Here is a 26486-nt window from a genome sequence, read left to right as displayed (position 1 = left end):
ACGACTGCATTTCTTTCGGATCTACCACCTGCCTGCATATTATTGGAATGTACGCTTTCGAAAGAGCCCTCATCATCCTCATCCACTTCGATGCCTTCATTGTCTTCATCAGCTTGCAAACCATAGTGAGCAAGCAGTCTATTTTGCAACTCAGGTTTTCTTCCATTTGTGCTGAGTCCCAGCTCTGTTAACTTTTCGCGTAAATCTGCTACAAGCAGTGCCAAAACCTGTTGCTTGTTCATATTGAAACTTAAATATACTTATACAATATAGGAGTAATATAGATATAGTAATATAGATTAATATAGATAAGCAGTAATATCAAATATAAAATACACAGCCAAATTACTGCTTTACGGTATACGTTACGTTAAATCAACAGCTTTATGCCCTGCTTAAAATTTGCTACGTTATATACGAAAGCACTTATTGACTCTCTTCTTGTTGTTGGAATTCGTCTCGCCGCTCTCTTCGTAGTTAATTTTCGCCATCCAAAATTGCCTGAATTCTTGTCTCCTCTTGTCGCCTTCAGCCAATTTTTCTGCCACTCACCAAGAATTTCATCAGAACGAACCGTCTGCCGTCTCACACATACAGCTCCAGAATGATGTACACGCTGCCTCACAAATACAGCTTTGAATTCGTCTTCCAGCCGCCAAAAGTTCACCACCAATACAGTTCCAACATTGACTTCTCTTTGCTCGCCAACTATTGGTACTTCTCCAGATCTTCCTGCCCCTTCTTCGGCGATCTCCTCCTGTACCAGTTCCAGCTTCCTTCGTCTTGACCAGCCTCTTGAACACCGCTTCCTTAGCCTTGACCAGCCTCTTGAACACCGCTTCCTTGTTTTATCTTGACGCGCAAATTTTGCGATCCGCCTGCTTCTTTCGCTTTGACCAGCCTCCTGAACACCACTTTCTTCGCCTTGACCAGCCTCCTGAACACAGGTTCCTTGTGTTCTCCTGACGCACAGCTTCTGTGATCCGTCTGTTACCGTAACTGCTCCACGCCTTAATTTGTGTCCAGATGACCACCGCCAACGATCCTGCCTTCCGCTGGTTGACGTTCACCACAAAATTTTTGCGGTGCTCCCAGATTCGGTACTCGCTGATTTTTCGCTTTTTTCTTTGTTACGCCAGTCGCCTTTGAGTCGGTTTTTCTTCTATTACTTTTGCGTGGCAAAAATTGAATTTCGCAAAATTTTCTTCTCGTTGTCACGCACTCTGTTTCTTGCTAATTTTTTTGTCTTCTATTGCGCAGCAATTTTTGATTTTTAGCAATTGCAACTACCACCGCAATGCACAAGTTTATACCACTTTTAAACTCACAACTTATTAGTTTAATGACTGTAGTTTGTATTTGATCCAAATTTATCTCCGGTTGAGCCCCCAAAATTGTGGCCCCATTAATTCCGCAGTGATGCAAATGTTCTTGGGACAACGCCGTGTTCAATTATTATGTGTAATGTTTATTTTATATTATTATTTGGAATCAAAAATACAAAAACTTAAGTTGTAGTGTTACATTTGATGATGTACAAAGGGTATGCTTATTGGCATGCGTAGCGCGTGAGATCTTGGCACCGACTGACTTTATTAGAGTTTTATTCTCTCTCGCGCTCTCTGGATCATTAAAAACGACGACCACTCCTGGTCTCTCTGATTGCTTGCTCTTCTGGTATTTTGCGACCATCCGTGTTTCCTACATTCGGTCCTCCTGACGTGGTGTTCGTCCCGAACTCCTTCATAAACTCAGCCACAGTGGATGTTTTCAAAGGTCCTTCGCTATCTCACCGTCTCACCGACTCAACGGCACACTGACCGGCCAATGCAGTCAGCACATTTTGCAGTGTCTGCCGAGCCAACTACACAAACTGCTACCATAATCAAAACTCCCTGACCTACCTACCTACTTTAGAATATAGCGCACTTCACTAATCTTTACACTAAACTTCCGTCTTCCAAGTAGTATATCAAAGCGTCCCCGTGCCAGCGACAAGTGCTCGTTACCCCCTTGTCCCGCGGTGTGACCCGGAAGTGTCTACTTCGGTTAGGCACAAACACCAGTGTTTGGACCAGATGAGACGCACCACTAACTGATTACCACCATGTAATGAAATGAGATGCGTGAATGCGTGATGTAGCCAAGTGGGTCCATGCCACCAAAGCGGGTTATCCACCAGCTCTTGAAGGGGAACTCCTCGATTAGCCAAAAGGAGAGCCCCACATAACTCCAGCCTGGGAAGGGACACCGTTTTGACTGGCGCCACACGCGTCTTGGCCGTGAGCAAGTGCATGGCCCACCTCTACGCGCACATAGATCGCAGCACCGTATGCCTTTTTTTTTTATTCTTTCCGCCACGAAGGCATACAATTGGATATTACGGCACGACGGCCATTTATTTATAAGTTATAAGCATAAGTTAGCCATAAGTCGTTACGCCACGAAGGCAATTTATTTAAGTTCAAACTAGAAGCTAAGCCTATCAGACTTAAATATCGCGCGCACCAGGGCTGGAAAACCACCCAGTGTTGGTCAACCGAGGGCCAACAGCTGATAGTGCCGATAGCGATAGGCGGAGGATCGATAAGAAACTGTGTTGGGAAACGAAAAAACTCGGCAAACCGAACTCAGATGCGGCCGCAAGGGCGGAAGCTCGCTCTCATTCCCGAATGGCAGAAAAGGCGACCAGACCTAGGAGCGGACTTCAACCCGGAGTGGCACAGCGGCACGAGCGTCGGCACGCCGGATCCAAGGAGTAAGTGGGACACAGACAATAGAGATCAGACTGAGTGCGAGTAGGGGACTAGGAAAATAACTTGTGAAACTAGCGAATAATAAAGATAAAAGAGAATGAAGAAGTATTTCTACGATTACTCAGTGCAAACGACCACTCGATCGACCACAGGGAGCACAGGGAAGGGTCGCCTCCGGACATCCTCCCCTCGGATCCCAACCCCCTACCCCAGTAGCTTGTGAGTCGCACATCCAGGGGGAGCAGCCCCGCCCTCCACTATACCTTTCGGGTGCCGTGTTGCGCTAGAGCCGCTTACTCGGTGCAACGCGGATACTCTGGCCTCTTTTCCCCGCAAATCCCCGCGGCAACTCCCCGTCCAGTTTCGTTCCTATATTTTTCTACAAATTTAACTGTAGAGGACCCTGGCCGGACTGAGTTTTATCCCTTTCATTTATGATTGCCATCTATTCTAGGTTTCAAAAATTATAACTATAAGTAATGGTAATAACTTTGAAATCCGTTTTCTAGATTCGTTTCGATTTATGCCTTCTGCATTAGATACATTAGCTTCAAATCTAGATAGTGAAACAAATGTATATAATATATATATATATATATAGTGACATATCCATAGTACCACATACTCCTATGTACATGTCCACACACCCACACACACATACATACACACATTATGCAGTCACCCTCAAGACACCCTTTAAGAAATAAGAATCCAGATTTAATTGTAAACAAGCTAATGGAAAATTACTAAAGGCAAGCCAGAGGAAATTTCCATGAAACAAAAAACCAAACTTTATAGACTAAACAATTAGATCGAGCCGCTGTTCAGACTATCGGCACGTTCCCACGAATCAGGATACTCAGATTTCGGGACCCAAGTCTGGAGTCCAAAGTCGAAATTTAAAGAATCACTCAATTGCAATAGATCCCACTCACAGAAAGCTCTAAAGCCTAAAACCGAGGTATGATCGTAAGTGAAGTAGGAGTTAGAGAATGAGTTCAGTTTGAGACTTATCAACAGTAGGTCGGTGTTCTTCCAAAATATTGTAACCAGTGTAAAAGTAAAATTAAATAAAGATTTTTTTTAATACACTTATGATGCAAATCTTTAATTGGCGCAGTCGGTAGGATCTCAAAAGTCCTTTTGAAAAGTCACCGGTACTGATCCACTACAAGGATAATACTAAACAACTAGTTTATCCGGATCAGCGAATAATCAGTGAACAAATAAAAGACAATCACCGAGATCCGCATAAGAATCTATGTGCAAATTTCGCACGAAGAACTTACAACAACAAAATCCAATTCGGTCAATGTGCGCTTAAAAACCTAAAAAGTGCCAATATTGAAAAAACAAAAGAGTCTATGTGTAATTTATACAACCAATAGACTAAAACTAAAATCCAAATCGGTCAATACGCGCTAAAGAAAACTTAAAGTGCAAATATTGAAAAGAACAATAAAAATGGCAAACCCCTCAACGTTACCACAGTTGTCCGAGATTCATTTGAATCAATTAATCGGCCAAATCAAGGAATTGCCATATTTCGATGGAAACCCATCGGAATTAAGTCGATATATAGCCAGAGTGGAGTACCTCTTACAACTATACCCTACTCAAGACGTCCGACAAACTCACATCATATACGGAGCTATAGAGAGGACCATTGTCGATTCAGCCCAGAGAGTCATCGAAGAGGAGAAATCTAATACATGGATAACAACTAAAGCAGCCCTAATCAAGGCCTTCAAGGATCATAGACCATACGAGGATATTATACAACATGTGCGGGATACCCAGTATCAAGGAAGCATAAGTAAGTTCGTTAATGAACTACAGTTTAGGTCTTCAAAAGTAAATAATAAGTTAGAGTTAGAATCGGATCCAATGGAAAGATCCATTTATACAAATTTTTTAAACAAAACAATTAAAGATTGTATTGAGAGAAAACTTCCCGACAGATTATATAATTCCCTATCCAAAAAGGATATCTCAACACTTTCTAACTTAAAAGAATCAGCAATGATTTTAGGTCATTGGGATTCAGACCCTTTTGATAATTATAAACCAAAACGTTATGATAACCGAAGGAATTCGGGAAGTAACCTTTCGCATCAGAATCATTATTACCAAAAATATAATTCTCAGACACATAATTACCCAAGAAATAGTTACAATAACAACATGAACAACGCAACAAATCCTCAAAGTTCGACGAACAGAAATCAAATAAATCAAATTCCCCCTAGAAACCAGGGAAACTATCATGAGTTTAGGAGAAACTTAGATCAAGGCAGGGCCCAAAATCCCTTAAATTTCCAGGCATCCACATCAAATAATTCTTTAAATGCACCTGTCAAAAGACAGAGGGAAAACGAGAGTACACAGAATAGAATGGACGTAAATTTTCAGCAAACTGCCTCGGATTCAGAAGATGTTGCCCATATGTAAGGGTGATGATTAAAGGAAAGATCCTTAGAGCAATGGTAGATACCGGATCATCTATCAACCTAATGGCAGAAAATTTTGGAGATAATAAAGAACAAATAGAAAAATTAAAAGTATTCACAATAAACGGTTCAATGGAAATAAATAATGGCATAACATTGGATCCTTCCAAAATTTGTCCGTCTAAACAAAAATTCTTTTTACATAAATTTTCCAACAGCTACGACATCCTAATAGGTAGAGACTATTTAAGCAAAAATAGACTACGAAAAAGAAACAGTCACGTTAGGATACACGCTACTTTATATAAGATATGGCGAAAACGATATATAAAGGACAAGATTGATCCGCCCTTATCAAAGGACCAATCTTTTAACTTTGCTATTAATAACGAATTAAAGAAATGCAATGAATACAGACTAGAACATTTAAACGAAGTATAAAAGGTGAAAATTTGACTTTCACAAGTACCATCAGACATTCGATACAAACGAAACACGAAGACCCTATATATAGGAAACCGTACAAATACCCTCAAACTTTTGATGAGGAGGTGAATAAACAAATAAATGAAATGATCGAACAAGGAATAGTTCGCAAGTCAAAATCTCCCTATTGCTCACCAATTTGGATAGTTCCAAAAAAAAGTGATGCATCAGGTAAACCAAAATTCAGATTAGTTGTAGATTACAGAAATCTAAATGAAATCACAATTAACGACAAATTCCCAATACCTAGAATGGATGAAATATTGGACAAGTTAGGAAGATGTCAGTATTTCACTACCATCGATCTAGCTAAAGGATTCCATCAAATTCAAATGGAACCTGAGTCAATAGCAAAGACAGCATTTTCAACCAAACATGGCCATTACGAGTACACCCGAATGCCATTTGGCCTTAAAAACGCCCCCGCTACTTTCCAAAGATGTATGAACAATTTATTAGAGGACTTAATCTATAAAGATTGTTTAGTATATCTAGATGATATTATAATTTTTTCCACTTCATTGGAGGAACACATTTTATCATTAAAAAAGGTTTTCCAAAAACTTCGAGACGCAAATTTAAAACTACAATTGGATAAATGCGAATTTATGAAAAAAGAAACAGAGTTCCTAGGTCATATAGTAACAACGACAGGCATAAAACCAAACCCGAAAAAAATAAGTGCTATTATAAATTTCCCGATACCAAAAACTCCAAAGGAGATAAAATCATTTCTAGGATTATGTGGATTTTATAGGAAATTCATACCAAACTTTGCAAATATTGTAAAACCCATGACAATAAAACTAAAGAAAGGTGCAACAATCAACATTAAAGACAAACCATACATAGAAGCATTCGAAAAAATGAAAATCTTGATTACATCCGATCCCATTCTAATTTACCCCGACTTTAGTAAGTCATTCTCTTTGACAACAGACGCAAGCAACATGGCGATAGGAGCAGTATTGTCTCAAAATCATAAACCCATTTGTTATGCCAGCAGAACCCTTAACGAACACGAAATAAATTATTCCACCATAGAAAAAGAACTCTTAGCAATTGTATGGGCCACCAAGTATTTCAGGTCATATTTATTCGGCAGACCTTTTGAAATATTAAGTGATCACAAACCTTTAGTTTGGTTAAACAATATTAAAGAACCGAATATGAAATTACAAAGATGGAAGATAAAACTAAATGAATACGATTATCAAATAAAATATTTGCCAGGGAAAGAGAATTATGTAGCCGACGCACTATCTAGAACCAAAATAGAAGAAATTATGTACACAGAAAATTCTGAAGAAAACGTACCAGAAGAAACTGCTAGTAACGCAGACGCAACAGCGCATAGTGCCCAAGAAGATAACCAAAACTACATTTCTATAACTGAAAGACCATTTAACTATTTCTCCCGACACATCGAACTAATTAAAGGAAATGAAGATACAACAGAAATAACACACTATTTCCATAAATTAAAAATCAAAATTATTTATAAAGAAATGACGGAAACTTCAGCGAAGGAAATAATTAAAGAATATTTATGCACAAAAAAGAGCGCAGTTTATTTCCATAATGACTCAGATTTCCTCACATTCCAAAAAGCCTACGTAGAAATCATAAATACAAACCATTTAACAAAATTATTAAGATGTACAGCCAGACTCGAAGACATATTGACATATACAGACTTTAAAGAAACAATTTTGAAAAAACATAAAGAACTATTACATTCAGGAATCGAGAAAACTACCAAGTGGTTTAGAGAAAAATATTATTTCCCTGATTATCAAAAGTTAATTCAAAATATAATTAATGAATGTGAAATTTGTAACATCGCTAAAACGGAACATAGAAATACTAAACTGACATTTGAACTTACCCCAGAAATTTAAAATATAAGAGAAAAATTTGTTATGGATTTTTACATGGTAGGTAACAAACAATTTTTATCATGTATCGACGTATATTCAAAATTTGCTACCCTAGTAGAAGTCACAGGTAGAGACTGGTTAGAAGCCAAAAGAGCTATTATGAAAGTATTCAATGAAATGGGAAAACCACAAGAAATCAAAGCAGATAAAGATTCAGCATTCATGTGTGTAGCCTTACACAACTGGTTAAACTCAGAAGGAGTACAAATTCAAGTAACAACAAGTAAAAACGGTATTTCGGACATAGAAAGATTTCATAAAACAGTAAATAAAAAATTATGAATTATAGGAAGCGAATCAGACATTGAAAACAGATATACTAAGTTCGAATTAATCCTTTTTATTTACAATCACAAAACAAAACATAATGCTACAAATCAAATACCAGCTGACATATTTATGTATGCAGGAACTCCTGATTACGATACACAAGAAAAGAAAATGAATAGAATCGAAAAATTAAACGAGAAACGTCAGGACTATGAAATAGATCCAAAATACAAACAAGCTCCTCTAGTGAAATCCAAAACTACAAATCCATTTAAAAAGACAGGAACCTTGAATAAAGTAGATGAAAAACATTTTGAAGAAACGAATAGAGGAAGAAAGATTGTTCATTATAAATCAAAGTTCAAAAAGAAGAAGAAAGTTAATAAAAGTAAATATGATGATAATTCCAGGCAAACAGAAGGAAATGAACGGACTCAGGAACAACTCGGTGAAAACAATAATTTTCTCTATAATATTAGCAACTGTAATTCAACTGACAATTGGACAAAGTATTGAAATAAATCCCATAAAGGCACAAAATGGATATCTTGTATTTAAAACAGGATCAATCGAAATCCCAACTAATTATGAATACCATTACTTAAGCGTAAATATAACAAAAACCGAACAAATATTTGAAGAGCTTTTAAAAGAAGCCGATGAATTCAATGATGTTATCCAAATCAGATATTTAGTAGAAAAACTTAAAAGAGAAATCAATGGAATTACAATAGCAAAACGAAGTAAGAGAGGTCTATTCAATATCGTAGGAACAGTTTACAAATATTTATTCGGAACCTTAGATCAGGATGATAAAGATGATATGGAACAGAAAATCAATAATTTAGTAGACACTAGCGTTCAAAATACAGATTTAAATATGATTATCGATGTCATAAATAACGGAATCGAAATAATTAACAAATTAAAAGAAAAAGGAGAAAGAGAGCAGCAAGTCAACATTTTAATATTTAACTTACAACACTTTACAGAATATGTAGAAGATATCGAATTAGGAATGCAAATGACAAGATTGGGCCTATTTAATCCAAAATTACTAAAACACGATTATTTGAAAAACATGAACACTGAGAAATTGTTGAGAATCAAAACATCAACTTGGCTTAAAACAGACACAAATGAAATTTTGATTATTTCCCATATTCCTTCAGAGATAGTCAAATCTCCCGTTTTTGAAATTATTCCTTATCCCGATAAAAATAACAATATTTTAACAGAAAATATACTGGATAAATATTTTGTTGAAAATATTAGTATATGCACCACTGTATATCTTATTCTTCTTTGGTTTTTTGCACGAAAGTAACGGTGCGTTCTTTTTTCTTCTCTTCCTTAAGTTATCGTTCTGCCTGCGTGCAGCATTTTTAAGTTCAGTCTCTAATAAATCGTCAAACCCAATAGGTTATGGGCCCAGCAAGCTTATAAAACTTGCGCGTAATAATCGAAGAGATTAAATATTTAGAGATTCGGTGGTGTTTCAGTAAAATGAACAAAAAAAAAAACTGGATAGTGAAAATTATAGTTCATGGGCAGTGCAGATGAAAAGTTTGCTAATAAACTCGGAACTTTGGTCAGTTGTGTGCGGTCGTGAAATTAAAAACGAAAGTGGAACAGTAGAACAACAGACAAACTTTGATATAAAAGATGAAAAGGCCCTCGCGAGTATTTTGTTGTGTATTAAGCCGTCGCAGATTAACTATGTTAAACACTGCACATCATCAATGGAAGCTTGGAAATAGCTGGCTAGTGTTCACATGCCTTCTGGACCGGCCCGTAGAATACAGTTATTCAAACAATTGCTGTACATGAAGATGTCAGAGACAGACAGTATCACAGTCGTAAGTGACGTAATTGAAAAACTACAAGAAATTGATCAAACAGTGCGAGATGAAATGCTTGTAATAATTTTGTTGTCAAGTCTATGTGATTTGTACGAAAACTTCGTAGTCGCCATTGAAACGCGTGATTCTTTGCCTTCCTTGAGTTCTCTGAAAATAAAATTACTGGAAGAGGGAGAACGACGAAAAGTGAGTGACAAAACGGCCGATGGAATGGAGCAGAAGATGTACGCGTCGCGCGCCGAAAAAGGAAGAGACAAGTATAAGAAAGACATGAGAAATGTGGAATGCTGGAACTGCGGTCGTCATGGACATGTTTCGGCAAAGTGCAACTCAAAAGAGAAACTCGCAAGATCGGAAAAAGACAACAATAAAGAGAAGAAACGCGAAGAGAACAAAAAGTCTTACTCAGTTTTCGCTGCAGCAGCAGGTCAAGTAGGACTAACGGAAAATATTTGGTGCGTGGACAGTGGGGCAACAGCCCATTTATGTGCAAACAAATCATTATTTGTTTCAATCCGTGAACATAAAGAAAAAACAAGGAAGAACGCTATAGTCGAGTACCTCGACTATCAGATACCCATTACTCAAAGGGAAATGGAGATATGCAAGCAGCAAAGCGAAATTAAAATGCGCCACCTACCGGCGGTAGACAGATTTAAGCGTTATGGGCGTTAGAGTGGGCGTGGCTCAATCGATAGGTATTGACGACACCAATACATTTCAGTTAAAATTTTTTATCTAGCATGCAAATTGTGGGCGTCACAGGTTTTCGCGGTTTGTGGGCGTTTAAGTGGGCATGGCAAACTTTTTAGGTCAATCGATAGGTATTGATGAGAACAATACATTTCAGTTAAAATTTTCTATCTAAATAGCATCAAAACTGTAGGAGTTACAAATTTGGGCGGTTTGTGGGCGTTAGAGTGGGCGTGGCAGTCTACTGAAACAAACTTGCGCTGCGTAAGAAGCTCAGGAATCTGTACGCCAAATCTCAATAGCCTAGCTCTCATAGTTTCCGAGATCTGAGCGTTCATCCGGACGGACAGACAGACGGACAGACGGACAGACGGACAGACGGTCAGACGGACAGACGGACAGACGGACAGACGGACAGACGGACAGACGGACAGACGGACAGACGGACATGGCTAGATCGACTCGGCTAGTGATCCTGATCAAGAATATATATACTTTATGGGGTCGGAAACGCTTCCTTCTGCCTGTTACATACTTTCCGACGAATCTAGTATACCCTTTTACTCTACGAGTAACGGGTATAATAATGCTAGTTGGAGAAAATTACATTGAAGCTGAAGGCATTGGAACAAGCGTCAAAAATAAGAATGGTGAAACTGTGTTGAAAGCAAACAAAAAGAATGACTTGTTTATTGTCGAAAATGAAAACAAAATGGCTTTTGCTGCAAACGGGAAAATAAACCAAGTAATAACGTGGCACAACAGATTCGGACATTTGAATTTCCAAAGTTTAAAAACCATGATTCGAAAAGAATTAGTATATGGTCTGGATGGAGTTACCGGTGACATAAATGACTTTGTTTGCAAGACGTGTGCGAAAAGCAAGATTTGCGTAAAACAGTTCCCAAAAATGTCGGAAAATCGTTCGAGTAAAGTGTTGGGTCTGATTCATACGGACGTATGCGGTCCTATGAGTACTGTTTCTAAAGGAGGAGCGCGATATTTTGCTACATTTATCGACGACAAGACGCGTTACGTATCGGTGTATATGCTAAAAACAAAAGATCAAGTTTTCGACAAATTCAAAGAATTTAAATTGTTGTCTGAGAAGCAAACTGGACAGCAGATTAAAGCCATACGGAGCGACAATGGTAGAGAGTACATCAATGGTGCGTTTGAAAATTTTTTGATAAGCCATGGGATTAAGAGGCAGCTTACCGTTCCCCATACTCCGCAGCAAAACGGTGTTGCTGAGCGTGCCAATAGGACGCTAGTGGAAATGGCAAGAAGCATGATGGTTCATTCCAGTGCTGATAAATCACTGTGGGGGGAAGCGATAATGACAGCGATGTACTTGAGAAACAGATCTGAAACGTCTACATTACCAGATATGACTCCGTACGAAGCATGGTTTGGGAAAAAACCCGGAGTGTCCCACCTGAAAGTTTTTGGTACAAAAGCCGTAGTTCTAGACAAGACAAGGAAAGGAAAATTTTCTCAGAAAGGGATAGAGCATATCTTGGTAGGTTACTCAGAAACTGCCAAAGCATATAGGCTCTTCAATCCTGATACGCAAACTATCAAGGAAGCCAGGGATGTTGTGTTCCTTGAGCACGATATGATGAAAAACGAGGATGTATCGTCCGTAGAGTTGACAGAGAACTCAAACATATTAAATATGCAGACAAATGGTGAGCAAGATAAAACAACGAAGATCCAGAAAGGGATGAACAGTCAGAGGCTAATGATGATGAAGACAAGTTAGTTGAGAACGTCAATCGAGTCCAGAGAGGCCCAGGGAGGCCGAAGTTAATCCGTACGGGAAAGCCAGGACGACCACGTAAGGCATACAATAAGCTAAACGCTATTGGAGTTGCCAACATCCAAGTGCCGAGCGGAGTCAAGGAGGCGCTGAGCATGGAACATGCAGAAGAATGGAAGGCTGCGATGCAGAAGGAGTATTCTCAACTACAGTCTAGCAAGACATGGAGTCTTGTTGATCTTCCTGCTGGCGAAAGGACTATTGGGAGCAAATGGGTCTTTGCCATTAAGGGTGACCAGTATGGCTACGTGGAACGATTCAAGGCTCGCTTAGTCGCAAAAGGTTGTGGACAGGAGTACGGAGTGAATTACACAGAAACATTTTCCCCCGTGGCACGGTATTCTTCCATCCGATTGGTGATTGCACTGGCTGTCGAAAATAAAATGTTTATGCACCAAATGGACGTCTCAGCTGCGTATCTCAACAGTGACTTACAAGATGTAGTATACATGCGGCAGCCTGAGGGATTCGTAGACACAGCGTATCCAAAACGGGTGCTGAGGTTGCACAAGTCGTTGTACGGTCTGAAGCAGAGTGGACGGGAATGGAACCAGAAATTGGATAGTACTCTTCAGCATATTGGTTTTGTCCAGTGCCCTAGTGAGCCATGCATTTACACTAAGAAAATTGGCGGAAATCTTAGTATATTGTTGTATATGTTGATGATCTAATTATTTCTTGTTCCAGAAAAGAAGACCTTGTCAACATTAAACTTCAAATCACACAGGAATTTGATGTAGTATTGTAGATGGCGGAGAGCTGAACCATTTCTTGGGCATGGAAATCGAACGAGATGGAGAGACGGGCAGCGTGACGATTGGTCATAAGCAGTATATCGACGGGCTGTTACGAGAATATGGCATGGAAGACTGTAAGCCGAATGCCACACCTTTAGAGGTTGGTTATCAGAGCCTGTGTACTGTGGATGACTGCCCAAGATCTAACCAAAAGCAGTATCAATGTTCACTGTTCACTGCTATGTTGATGCAGATTGGGCAGGAGACAGCATTGACCGCAAATCATTCAGCGGTTGGGCGTTCTTCATGGCAGAGTATGTAGCGCTTTCAAAATCAGCTAAGGAGGCTGCTTACGTCCAGAAAATAATATCTGAAATGGGTTTTAAGACGGCGTCAACATTGATGATCTACAGTGACAATCAGAGCGCTCAATGTCTAGCTAAGAATGCCACTTTTCATGCAAGAAGTAAACATATAGATATTAAGTATCACTATATAAGAGATTTATATAAGAAGAAAATCATTGATATTGAATATGTACCAACCGAAGATATGATTTCAGATGTGTTAACTAAGAATTTAAGTAAAGTTAAGCACATAAAATGTATAAGTTCGCTAGGGTTAAACTGAAAAAGAGCACATCTAAAAATATACCGCGGTGAGAAGGAGTGTTGAAAATATTAGTATATGCACCACTGTATATCTTATTCTTCTTTGGTTTTTTGCACGAAAGTAACGGTGCGTTCTTTTTCCTTCTCTTCCTTAAGTTATCGTTCTGCCTGCGTGCAGCATTTTTAAGTTCAGTCTCTAATAAATCGTCAAGCCCAATATATTTCATTTATGAAGATAAATTATTTAATAAAGAAACAGGAAAAATAGTAACTGATGATTGTATAAATGGAATAATTAGACAGGAAAACACTGAATGCAAATATACGAAAACTTACAAAAATTTTCAAATTAATTTTGTTGAACCCAATATTTTATTGACATGGAATATCCCTAAAACATTGCTGAATCAAAATTGCATTAATAAAGAAATTTCTATAGTCGGAAGTAACCTCATCAAAATCCTTAATTGTTCAGTACAATTAGATGAATACACTCTTTCAAATTCAATGTTAGATTATACACAGAGTGTTTTCGTAAGCAATAATGTATCAAAATTAGAACCATTGTCTTATATTCAAACAAAAGAGATAATAGAATCACATACAAAATATTATAATGTATTTCAAACTATTACTTTAACAACCTTTGTAATCATTATTATAAGCATTTTATTGTATTTATGGTATAAATTTAAGAACATACCAAGAAAACTTATTGTAAAATATATAAAACCAAAGGAAGAAACACCAAAAAGCACAGAAATTGTAAACGATCTACCCAACCAAATTAACATAGAAGAAAATATAATGTTATACCCAAGATTATCGACCTGAGGACAGGCCAAATTCAACGGATGGGGGAGTGACATATCCATACTACCACATACTCCTATGTACATGTCCACACACCCACACATACATACACACATTATGCAGTCACCCTCAAGACACCCTTTAAGAAATAAGAATCCAGATTTAATTGTCAACAAGCTAATGGAAAATTACCGAACTATAGGCAAGCCAGAGGAAATTTCCATGAAACAAAAAACCAAACTTGATAGACTAAACAATTAGAACGAGCCGCTATTCAGACTATCGGCACGTTCCCACGAATCAGGATACTCAGATTACGAGACCCAAGTCTGGAGTCCAAAGTCTAAATTTAAAGAATCACTCAATTGCAATAGATCCCACTCACAGAAAGCTCTAAAGCTTAAAACCGAGGTATGATCGTAAGTGAAGTAGGAGTTAGAAAATGAGTTCAGTTTGAGACTTATCAACAGTAGGTCGGTTGAAAACAGATGTTTTATTAACGTCTGATGTCTTTAAAAACTTCAAAAGACTTTGTACTAAAATTTATTCACTCGATCCAGCAAATTTTTTCAGTACACCAGGATTATCATGGAAAGTTATGTTAAAGTGTACTAAAATTGAATAATATTTATTAACTGATATAGATCAGTATAAATTTATTCAAAGTGGTATTCGTGGTGGATTAGTACAATGTACATGTAGATATGCTAATGCAAATATTTGAATTTTGGTAGAACTCAAAAATCATCATAACTGATTTATTTGGATGCAAATAATTTGTATGGTTGGGCTATGTCACAATCTTTACCATATGGAGGTTTTGAATAGATTTGAAGGGGAACTTGATAGTATAAACATTACAGAGATTGCAAATGATACTGAATATGGATACATTTTTGAGGTATATTTAAAATATCCTTTTAAATTGCACAATAATTACAATGATCTTCAATTTTGTTGTAATAATCACTTACCAACAAAGTCTGATAAAATAAAAAAATTAATTGCTGATTTAAGGGATAAAGAAAAATATATGATTTATTTTAAAAATCTTTATCAGTGTATAGCAAATGGATTAATTCTAACAAAAATTAATAGAGATCTCCGGTTCTTCCAGAAGCCTTGGTTAAAAACATATATTGATTTGAATACATTCCATAGAACTAATGCAAAAAATACATTTGAAAAAGATTTTTTTTAACTTTTAAATAATGCTGTCTATGGAAAAACCATGGAAAATGTGAGCAAACGCGTTGATATAAAGTTAATTACTGAATAGGGAAGACCTTCTCCATCAGATTCTTCTGGGGCAAAAAGGTATTGTGGTAGATATCTTATTTCAAAGTCAAACTTCTATAGTGTAAAACAGTTTTCAGAAAACTTCTTTGCATTTCAAATGAAAAGACTAAATGTGTTGTACAACACTGTATTAGATTTTTCGAAATGGAAAATGTATGATTTTCATTAAAATTGTATTAAACCTAAATACAATGAAAATGTTGAATTAAATTATATGGATACAGATTCTTTTATGTATACTATTAAATCTGAAGATTTTTATAAAGATATTCAGAATGATATTGAAATGAAGTTTGATAAATCAGATTATTCCGATTATTCCCAAAGCCAACAAAAAAAAGTTTGGTGTTTTTAAAGATGAACTCAATGGAAAACCTATGACGGATTTTGTTGGTTTAAGATCAAAAATGTATACCTTTTGTTGGGGCGGGGTGGCTTGATCGCTGAAAATAGGTGAAGCCCCAAAATCGGATGGTACGCATAAAAACACGGGGGTACTTTGGGGTTTTTACGCGACGTGCATATATGTTTATTTGAACACTTGGAAATAAGAACTGCTTAAGCCGAACTTAACTTAAGCGCTCCAGAGCAGAGCGGAGACTTAGGGGAGAGGTGGAGAGGGAGAGCGGACGGCAGTGCGAGCGCGCGAGATGTAGACATCTGGATAAAACTGCCGCTCGACACTGCCTCCTGAAATTAAACGCCCTTTTGACGTAAACACCTTTAAAACATCTAATAGTAATGACAGCTCTGAAAAACAGTGAAAAAATCAATGGGAGTTAAAAGAAGTGCAGTAGACCAATTAACTTTTAATAGTTTTAAAAAATGTTTGATTTCGGAAGAGGAAGTTATTAAGAGTTAAATGTAAAAAAGTAGTTCTCAGTCATAAAGACATAAAGGTTCTTATACAAAACAATAAAATTAATACACTACAATATGGGCATTATAAAATGGAAAAAAAAAGTTTAGAAAATAAACTTAATGAAATAGATTCAAATGTTTATGAACAAAGAATAAAAAAAATAGAGAATTGTCCTAATAGAAATAATTATCAAAACATTAGAATAGAAACATATAAGATAAATATAGATGATTGTAAATTAGAAATGTTTTATACAGAATTATAAGTAAATTTACTAAATTGTGGAAATAATAAATGTATATTATAATTGTAAATAAAACAGAACAAACATCGCTTTTTATTTAAAGGTTAAAATTTAAGGTAATGTATAATACAAAGGTTACAATTCACAACATTTTTATAAAATTTTTATTTAACAGAACAAACATCGCTTTTATTTAGAGGTTAATGTTAAAATTTAAGAAAATGTATTAATCAAACAAAACAATTTAGAACATTTTCAAATTTTATTTAACAGAACAATTACAATATTTTCTTGGAACTACATTCAATTTGCTTACCTTCTTCTATATTTAGTGATATAGTTTGGTTATAGTTACCTATACCACCCTCTAATCTATACACTTTATTGTCATCATTACTTAAAGGAATTGATTTAATGTATTCATCATTATCTTCATCTAAATTAAACGGTATAGTTTGAACATAGTTATCTATACCACCCTCAACAACAATAATTTCATCCTCACTAGATGATCTTGGAATACATGGTTCCGGATTATCATCATCATAAAGAATTACATCGTGATCATCATCATCATCATCGTCATTATACAAATCAAGAGAAACTTTGCCAAACTCTTATTTATTAATGTTTTGGAGTTCTGAAAATATAAATATTATTAGTATATATAAAAGTATTATTATACCCGTTACTCGTAGAGTAAAAGGGTATACTAGATTCGTCGGAACATATGTAACAGGCAGAAGGAAGCGTTTCCGACCCCATAAAGTATATATATTCTTGATCAGGATCACTAGCCGAGTCGATCTAGCCATGTCCGTCTGTCCGTCTGTCCGTCTGTCCGTCTGACCGTCTGTCCGTCTGTCCGTCTGTCTGTCCGGATGAACGCTGAGATCTCGGAAACTATGAGAGCTAGGCTATTGAGATTTGGCGTACAGATTCCTGAGCTTCTTACGCAGCGCAAGTTTGTTTCAGTAGACTGCCACGCCCACTCTAACGCCCACAAACCGCCCAAAACTGTAACTCCTACAGTTTTGATGCTAGATAGAAAATTTTAACTGAAATGTATTGTTCTCATCAATACCTATCGATTGACCTAAAAAAAAGTTTGCCACGCCCACTTAAACGCCCACAAACCGCGAAAACCTGTGACGCCCACAATTTGCATGCTAGATAAAAAATTTTAACTGAAATGTATTGGTGTCGTCAATACCTATCGATTGATCCAAAAATAATTTTGCCACGCCCACTCTAACGCCCATAACGCTTAAATCTGTCTACCGCCGGTAGGTGGCGCATTTTAATTTCGCTTTGCTGCTTGCATATCTCCATATCCCTTTGAGTAACGGCTATCTGATAGTCGAGGTACTCGACTATAGCGTTCTTCCTTGTTTTATATGTTTTCAATGAACCTTTTTGTGTTTTTTATTAATGTTTTTGAGTTCTGAAAATATAAATATTATTTGTATATATATAAAAATATTATTTTGTATATATATATTAAACTTTTTTTTAATTTACTCGAACTATTTCTTTCATTTGGAAATCGTTAATATCGTTAATGGGTATTTTATCTGTGCTAATCGCACTTTCTTTTTTGTTTAAATATTCAATCATCATTTGAGCTGCGAAATTTCTCTTTCTTAAATATAATCCATTAATTGTTTCTGCTTCATAGATTTCCATTTCGTGGATTTGTGGACCATCACTAAGATAACCTGGTTTTTCTTCTATTTTTTCTCGTTTACTTTCTTGTTGGAAAGAAGATCAGCATCTTTCGATATTCTTTCATAAACAATCCTATTTTCCGTCTCTATGCATTAATTACTGAATGGGACAAAACTTCTGCTAATTCAAAACAATTAATTCTTAACGTTGCTAGGGGGTATTAATATTGCGTTTAGATTTTCGGTGGCGCTGGCGGCTAGATAAATATTTAAAATTTGTACGTTTAGATTTACTCAGACTTCGCCTAGAATGTGATCTTCTATATATATTATTATAACGGCATTTAACTCCTACAGTAGCACTTTCTCACTTTCTTTTATTCTCAACTAATTATTGTTTAAAATTCTCTATTATTCCTCTATTTCAGTGCTTTTTAATTTATGAGTAGTGTTTCTTTTTATTGGAACCCGACTTACACCTTTAAATTCGGTATCACTATCATTGATCCCCAACATTAATTCTAGTGATGTATTACTAATTATAGGTTCTCGACTTACGTTTTCAAATTCTGTCTCACTATCATTATACCCATATCAATTTTTTTCGATTTTTCATCTCCTATGTTTTTATTTTCTATTTGATCAACATTTGTATTTTCGCTATTAAAATCAAAAAGATTGGGTGGGTTTGTAGTTGTTGCAGATGTAGTTGTTGAAGATGTTATTGTTGTTTCTTCTTCCGGAATTTCTCTTTTTAATGTAGTTGTTGCTGTTGTTGCTGTAGTTGCTTCTTCTTCCTCCTCCAGAATTCCCCTTATCATTGTAGGTGTACTTGCAGTTGCTGTAGTTGTTGCAGATGTAATTGTAGTTGATGTTGTTGTAGCTGTTTCTTCTTCAACTGTGCTTGCACTTGTACCTGTTTGTTAAGTCTTTTTCATTAATGCTACTTGGTTTCCTCACTTTCATCACTTGTCTTGTTTATGAGATCCATAAAAATATGGCTATCCTATAGGATCTCAAATTTTAAGTCAATTTTAATGATTTTTTTTTAGTTTTGGAACATTGATATATAACCCAATCGAATTTTTGGAAGTTGATGGGTTTTCCATTAAAGTCATTTCATGGGGGAGTGGTATCATTTTCACCATCGGATTAAAGAGAGAAAGTATTACAAAAAATATTATAAAAACCGTCATTTTTTTTGTTTTTTCACAAGCGAACAAACGAACGAACGAATGAATGAGCAAACGATCTCGAAATTGCGTTGCGCGAACGAATAGATGAAAACTGAATACTTTTTGAAATTCTTCCCCCTTTATAGCCTCCAGATTTGTATATATAAATATATATATATATATACATGAGTTGATTTCTATGCTTCCACTTGTTTTTTTTGTGAATCCCACAATCTTTAGATTTTAAATAGTCTACACAGTACACAACTATACAATCATCTTTTTGTTTCCTCCAAAACTCTTATCTGTAAACGCTCTTTTAGTCTAGCCACAAGTCCGTTCAAATTCTTATCTGTACATGCTTTTCTTCACACTTTATAAATAGAAATTGTGTGTGTGAAGAAACATAATTTGATTTCACACATTGACGTCAATGCCTACATTTTAATTGTTCTATGCTTCCTGTTATTATAATTATTAATCAATGTCGATGGGTTTAAAGCCAAGTATATTTTCCATTAAAACTAAACTCACGCTACATAAGTTCTTTTAATGTTCTATTAAGACGTTTCACAATAGATGCTTTAAGAGAACTAAATGTTGAGTAATGATTAATTTCATATCTTTTCATCAATTCTCTAAAATGTTTATTATAGAATTCATTTCCATTACCTCTTTGTAAATTCTTTGGTACTCCACGACCAGATTTTATTATTTTTTCCATTGCTTTTGTAACTTCTTCTGCATTTTTTGATTTTATTGCTTCACCCCATCCATATTTAGAAAATGTATCTATTACTGTTAACAAATACCTATAGCCTTTATTTGATGATGCATATGTCCCCATTTCAACCAAATCAGCCTGCCATAAATGATTAATACCCTTTAGTACAACTCTACGTCTTGGGAAATTCTTGAATGATGGGCGATGTAACTCATTTACAATATCTCGTTTACTCATAGCTTTATTTTATCTGGTATAAATGGTTTCTTCTCTAAAGATTCAGTTTCACCTTTTAAAACTGAGGTTGGTACAATTATATAATTGAAAATGTTACTTTCTATTTCATTTATATCCTCCACTACCTTATTAAAAGTTTTCATGAGAAATTCCAATTTTTTAGAAATTTCACTGACTTTTTCCTCAATATTATTGATTCGAGGTCTTAATCAAAAGATTTGTTGTTTCTGCGGTTGCTTAGAAATTTCATTAGATGTGTTCTGTACTAGTTTACTTATTTCATCATCAATATAAATCTTTGTTGCAATATCATTTTCATGAATGGCGGGTAGGGAATTTTTAAATCGTTTCCTCTGAACATTTAAATGTCCATCATAATCATTAAGTATACTTTGAAAATTTTCCAATTTATCAACAAACTCTTTTATTGAATTATGTTGAGCTATCATTTTTATTACTTTACTTTCCAGCTCTGATACTCTTTTATTTCGTAGTTGAAATGATTTAGTTATAGTTTCCATTTCATGTGATTTCGCTTCATTAATTTTATCATCAACATAAAATTTAATAGCCAAATCATTTCCATTTATTGGTTTTGAAGAGTTTTTAATTCTTTTTTTCTGAACATTTATGTGACCATCAGTGTCTAGATATATACCTGTAAGACTATCAACTTACCTTTTGAAAAGCGAGGAAAAATCTCTATCATTTGAAAAGTGACCAAACTTCTCAATGGACATTTTACTATTAAATAAAATGAGAAAATGTATTCTATTTTATTAATATATTATTTTTGCTTCGCGCAATTCTTCTATTATTGAAAGAATTTCATTAGTGTTCAGACCCACTGCCGGACGAATCTGGACCGGCCCCGCTATCCAACTGCACCGCTCACTCGCTCTCCCGCTCTCTCGCGCTCCCGCTCTCCTGCGCTGTTCCCAGCTCCCCTCCGTGAAGTCTCCGCTGCGCTTTGGAGCGCGGAGCTGAGCTCAGTCTTGAGTAGTTCAATTTTGGCATTAATATTGAATAAACCGCGGTCGTACCCCCGCCTAATTTTTACGAAGTGAACTTTTGCGTACTACTTTTAGGTGAAGGGGCACTTCGCGGTTCGAGTGGTTTTCTCCCCTACAGCCTAGACGCTTTCCGCCGCATCAGCATCAGCTTTCCGAAGCCCAGCGCAGCAGCCCGAAGATGATATTAATGGTTTAATAGTTGAAGAATATTTTTTAGAACGATTTCCCTTTATTTGACCATCTGGTTGATAGTTTCTTTTGTGAGCACTTGTTTCAATTAAAATGTTTTTATATGATTCTAAAACATTCTTAGTATAATCCTTAGGACTATTATGAAAAATTTAAGAGTATAGACCTGGTGATAAATTTCCACTAATTCCATTACATTTTTTTTAGTTTTAAGTGTAATATTACCCAACATTAAAATATTATTTTCTTCTCTTGGTACATAACTATTGTCTGAAATCTTTTCTTTCTTTAACTGATTAATGTTGAGATTGTACTTCACCCCGGTTTCTTCATATACACTTTCATTTTAATCATCTGTGTGAGACTGTTGTGAAACACCGGATTCATCTATAAGAGACTGTTGTGAAACATCGGATTTATCTATATGACAGTTTCGTGAAAAAGCATGATCATAAGCATCACTCTTACTATCACTTTCGATTACTCTCTCGTGTACCCTTTTTATTACTTTTATTCCATTTTTTTACTTTCAGTGAGTAATTCATGTAAAGGTTATGTGATAGGTTTAAAAGATTCCTCTAAATTTGATGCGTTCTCTTTTTTTATTTGTTTCAACTCATCAAATTATCTTTTTAATAAATTTCTTCTTTTCGTCAACTGTTCTAAAAGTGTATGCTTCATTTTTGTCCTTTTCTATGATACTCATGTGCTACTGGGAAAAATGTAGTATAATTTAAATTTGTTTATTACAAAGGGTTTGAGTTTGATGAAATTTTATTTTTTTTATCAAAATAGACACATTAATAATAAAAAAACTGAATACATTTAAAGCTTTATTTAATTCTAAATAGAGGTTGTTATCATTCTTTTTAAAAATTCAAAAAAGATTATCCTTTATATATTCAATTGTTAAATCCTCTAAAGTTGAGTATCGTTCCGGCAAGTACAGCATACACTCTTCAAGTTCAAGAGTGAGGGCCATTCCAAAGCTTGTTTTCTTACGTTGAGCTCGTCGAATAGGGTAGCGCTTGTCCGATTCCATCTTCTTCTTTGTTAAAAGAAGTTTTGGTGCGTTACCATTAATATCCTTGAGTACTTTCATTATTTCCGGATTGACCATTTGTAGTTATTGCTATTGTAGTTAATTCTTCTTGTAGTTGTTTCTTCTTGTAGTTGTTTTTGTCGTTGTTGTTTTCAGCTGTTTTTAGCAGTTGTAGCTGTTTTTGATGTTGTTGTTTTCAGCTGTATTTAGCAGTTGTAGTTGATTTTGTTGTTGTTGCTTTCAGCTGTTTTTAGCAGTTGTAGCTGTTTTTGATGTTGCTTTCAGCTGTTTTTAGCAGCTGTAGCTGTTTTTGATGTTGTTGTTTTACTGTTTTAACTGTTTTTGATGTTGTTGTTGTTGTTGTTTTGGGATGTTTGCAAGATTTTTTAGGTTGAAACTTTAGGTTGAGAACGTTTTAGCTTGAAACTTTTAGGTTAAGACTGTTTGCAGGTGGTTTTTAAATGTGAGTTAGAATAACTTTTGATCCATTTTTTATACCGTAAGGTAAACTTACCCTCCCTTTTTTATCTCATTCCTGATTTAGAATCGACCAATCATAGCAGCGAATAGCATGTAAGTAGGGCGTCTTTCAAGAATCATAGAGAAATTACTTGACCATAAAGAAAAAGTTAGGGTGGAATTGAGAGTCAGAATTGGAGGGACGGGTTTCCACAATTGGTACTATTAAAGGCTTGTTTTATCTCACAGATATAGTTAATGTTATTCCCCAAGTATTTCACAATTTTTTTGAGGGGTCGCAAATTTTCAAAACTACCAAAGTAATTAATCCTTTTTTTATTTTTGTTATAAGCTACTAAATGTATGTGGCCCCATTAATTCCGCAGTGATGCAAATGTTCTTGGGACAACGACGTGTTCAATTATTATGTGTAATGTTTATTTTATATTATTATTTGGAATCAGAAATACAAAAACTTAAGTTGTAGTGTTACATTTGATGATGTACAAGGGGTATGCTTATTGGCATGCGTAGCGCGTGAGATCTTGGCACCGACTGACTTTATTAGAGTTTTATTCTCTCTCGCGCTCTCTGGATCATTAAAAACGACGACCACTCCTGGTCTCTTTGATTGCTTGCTCTTCTGGTATCTTGCGACCATCCCTATTTCCTACATTCGGCCCTCCTGACGTGGTGTTCGTCCCGAACTCCTTCATAAACTCAGCCACAGTGGATGTTTTCAAAGGTCCTTCGCTATCTCCAACTTTCTCTACATCATACCTGCCATGATTGTGAATCTCAACTATTTTGTATGGTCCAAGATACTTTCCCTTTAGCTTTAGGCCCACTCCGTACTGGGTACGCCTGATCGCAACTAAATCGTCTACCTTGTAACGCTTTTCACCCTTTCTTTTCAAATCAAAAGATCGCTTGTTTTCCTCTTGAAGAGCTTGAATGTTTTCTCGGGCTTTTTTGCGTAACTGATCTCTCTCGTGGTTTAACTTTTCTACCAAAGACTGCTGTACCTGCTCTTTAAGTCCTGCTATGTCTACCACACGCATGTCAACACCTGTTAACAGCTTGAATGGGGTTACTTTTGTGCTCCTAGGCTCGATATTGTTGATCAATTGCTGCACTCTACCCACATGCTTGTACCAATTTCCAGGATTCTCTAAGCTCATCTTCGACAACATTGGCACAACGATTTTATGCATTCTTTCGACCTGTCCGTTGCCACGAGGTACTCCTGTAGTGATTAATAAGTGCTGGATCTTTTGTTTGTCGCAGTATTCCTTAAATAAGTGTGAAGTGAACGCTGCACCACGGTCTGATACGATCCTGAAGGGATTACCAAAGGATACGGCCTGCCTGTACTGCGTGTCGGATACAACCAGACAAATTTAGAAAATGCATCTACGACAACTACTATGTGATTGTACCTTTTCTTGGTGATATTCATCGGCCCCACGTGATCTATGTGATAAGTGACTAACGGTTTGTCTCCCTTATCGATAGGATTCAGATAACCTACCTGTTTTCCCGATTTTGCGTTTACCAAAATGCATTCCACACAGCTGCCTTCTACTCTGGAAACTTTATCCCTAAGATTTGGTATGAAATAAGATTTCTCCACAAAATCTTGGGTTTTTTTCGCCGAAAAATGGCCTTGTCTGTGAGCAATTTGAATGATTTCAGTCTCCATTTAGGATGGAACTACTATTAGCTCTCGGTCTGGGTCTTTGAACAAAATCTGATTGGCAATGTAGTAATCCTCATGTCCCTTATCTTCCACCAAACTACGAACTGCATTTGTCCACACGTCTGCCATCTGAGCTTCCTTCAATTTGTGCATCACACTCTCTGTCAATACAAAACAAGTAACTCTGCTAAGCGCATCCACGTGCCTCATCTTTGTTCCTGACCGATGCTCTATCTCGTAGTCGTAATCTTGCAAAAACATTGCCCACCTAGCTACTCGTAATGGAGTTTCTTTCTTTTTCATCGTCATGGCGAACGCATTACAATCAGTGATTATTTTGAATTTCGTTCCCAAGACATATACACGCCATTTGGTCAGTGCTGCGATGACTGCTAGCACCTCCAGCTCGTATGAGTGATAGTTTTCCTCACATGGTTTGGTTTTCCGACTCATATACATGACGGGGTGCAACTGACTGTCTTCTGGATCCTTTTGTAGAAGGACTGCGCCAAAACCAAACTTAGACGCATCCGTGTGTATCTCTGTGGTCAATTTAGGATTGTACAGCTTCAAAACTGGTTTCCTAGTCAATGCTGCCTTTAATTGCTCGAATGCTACCTGCTGCAATTCTCTGAACTCAAATTTGACATCCTTCCTCAGCAAATCTGACAACGGCTTTGCTATAACCGCATACCCCTCTTCGAACTTCCTAAAATACGATGTCAATCCAAGAAATCGCTGAATAGCCTTACGAGTTTTTTCATCACTGGGTGTGATCGAACCGTTTTCGATAATGTATCCGAGGAAATCTACCCTGCTCTGTAAGATTTGACACTTGGTCCAATTGATCTTCAACCCATGCTGCTCTGCTACTCGAAGCACTTTCACGAGCTTTTCCACTCCTTGAACAACGTCCTTGCTAGGGATGACAATGTCATCCATGTAGACAACTGCGTCACCTTTATTAATAAGGTCCCTAAGAACTGCCATTATAAAACGGGTAAAAACTGCCGGTGAGTTTGAAATGCCAAAAGGCACGTACAAGAACTCGAATTGTCCATTCTGTGTAACAAATGAAGTATACTTTTGTGAGTCAACTTGTACTGGTACATGAAAATAACCGTTTGTTATATCTAGTGTTGTGAAAATCCTCGCGCCCTGTAACTTCTCTATAACACTGTCCATTTGTACCATTGGAAAGTTATCCCTCACAATTTTCTCGTTCAATTTGAGGTAATCGCAACACAACCGTTTCTGTCCGTTCTTTTTTGCTACAAGTACGATCGGAGAAGCGAACTCTGAAGTACTCGGCTTGATAATATTCTGTTCGAGCCACTCTTGAACCTGCGCATCTACTACCTTCTGTTCGGTGTAAGGAATACGTCGAGGATGCTGAAATACTGGAGATTCATCAGTGAGTATAATCTTCATCTCGA

Source organism: Drosophila suzukii, chromosome Y (assembly GCF_043229965.1).
Source record: "Drosophila suzukii chromosome Y, CBGP_Dsuzu_IsoJpt1.0, whole genome shotgun sequence".
Lineage (NCBI taxonomy): Eukaryota > Metazoa > Arthropoda > Insecta > Diptera > Drosophilidae > Drosophila > Drosophila suzukii.
Note: the sequence above shows the minus strand (reverse complement) of the source record.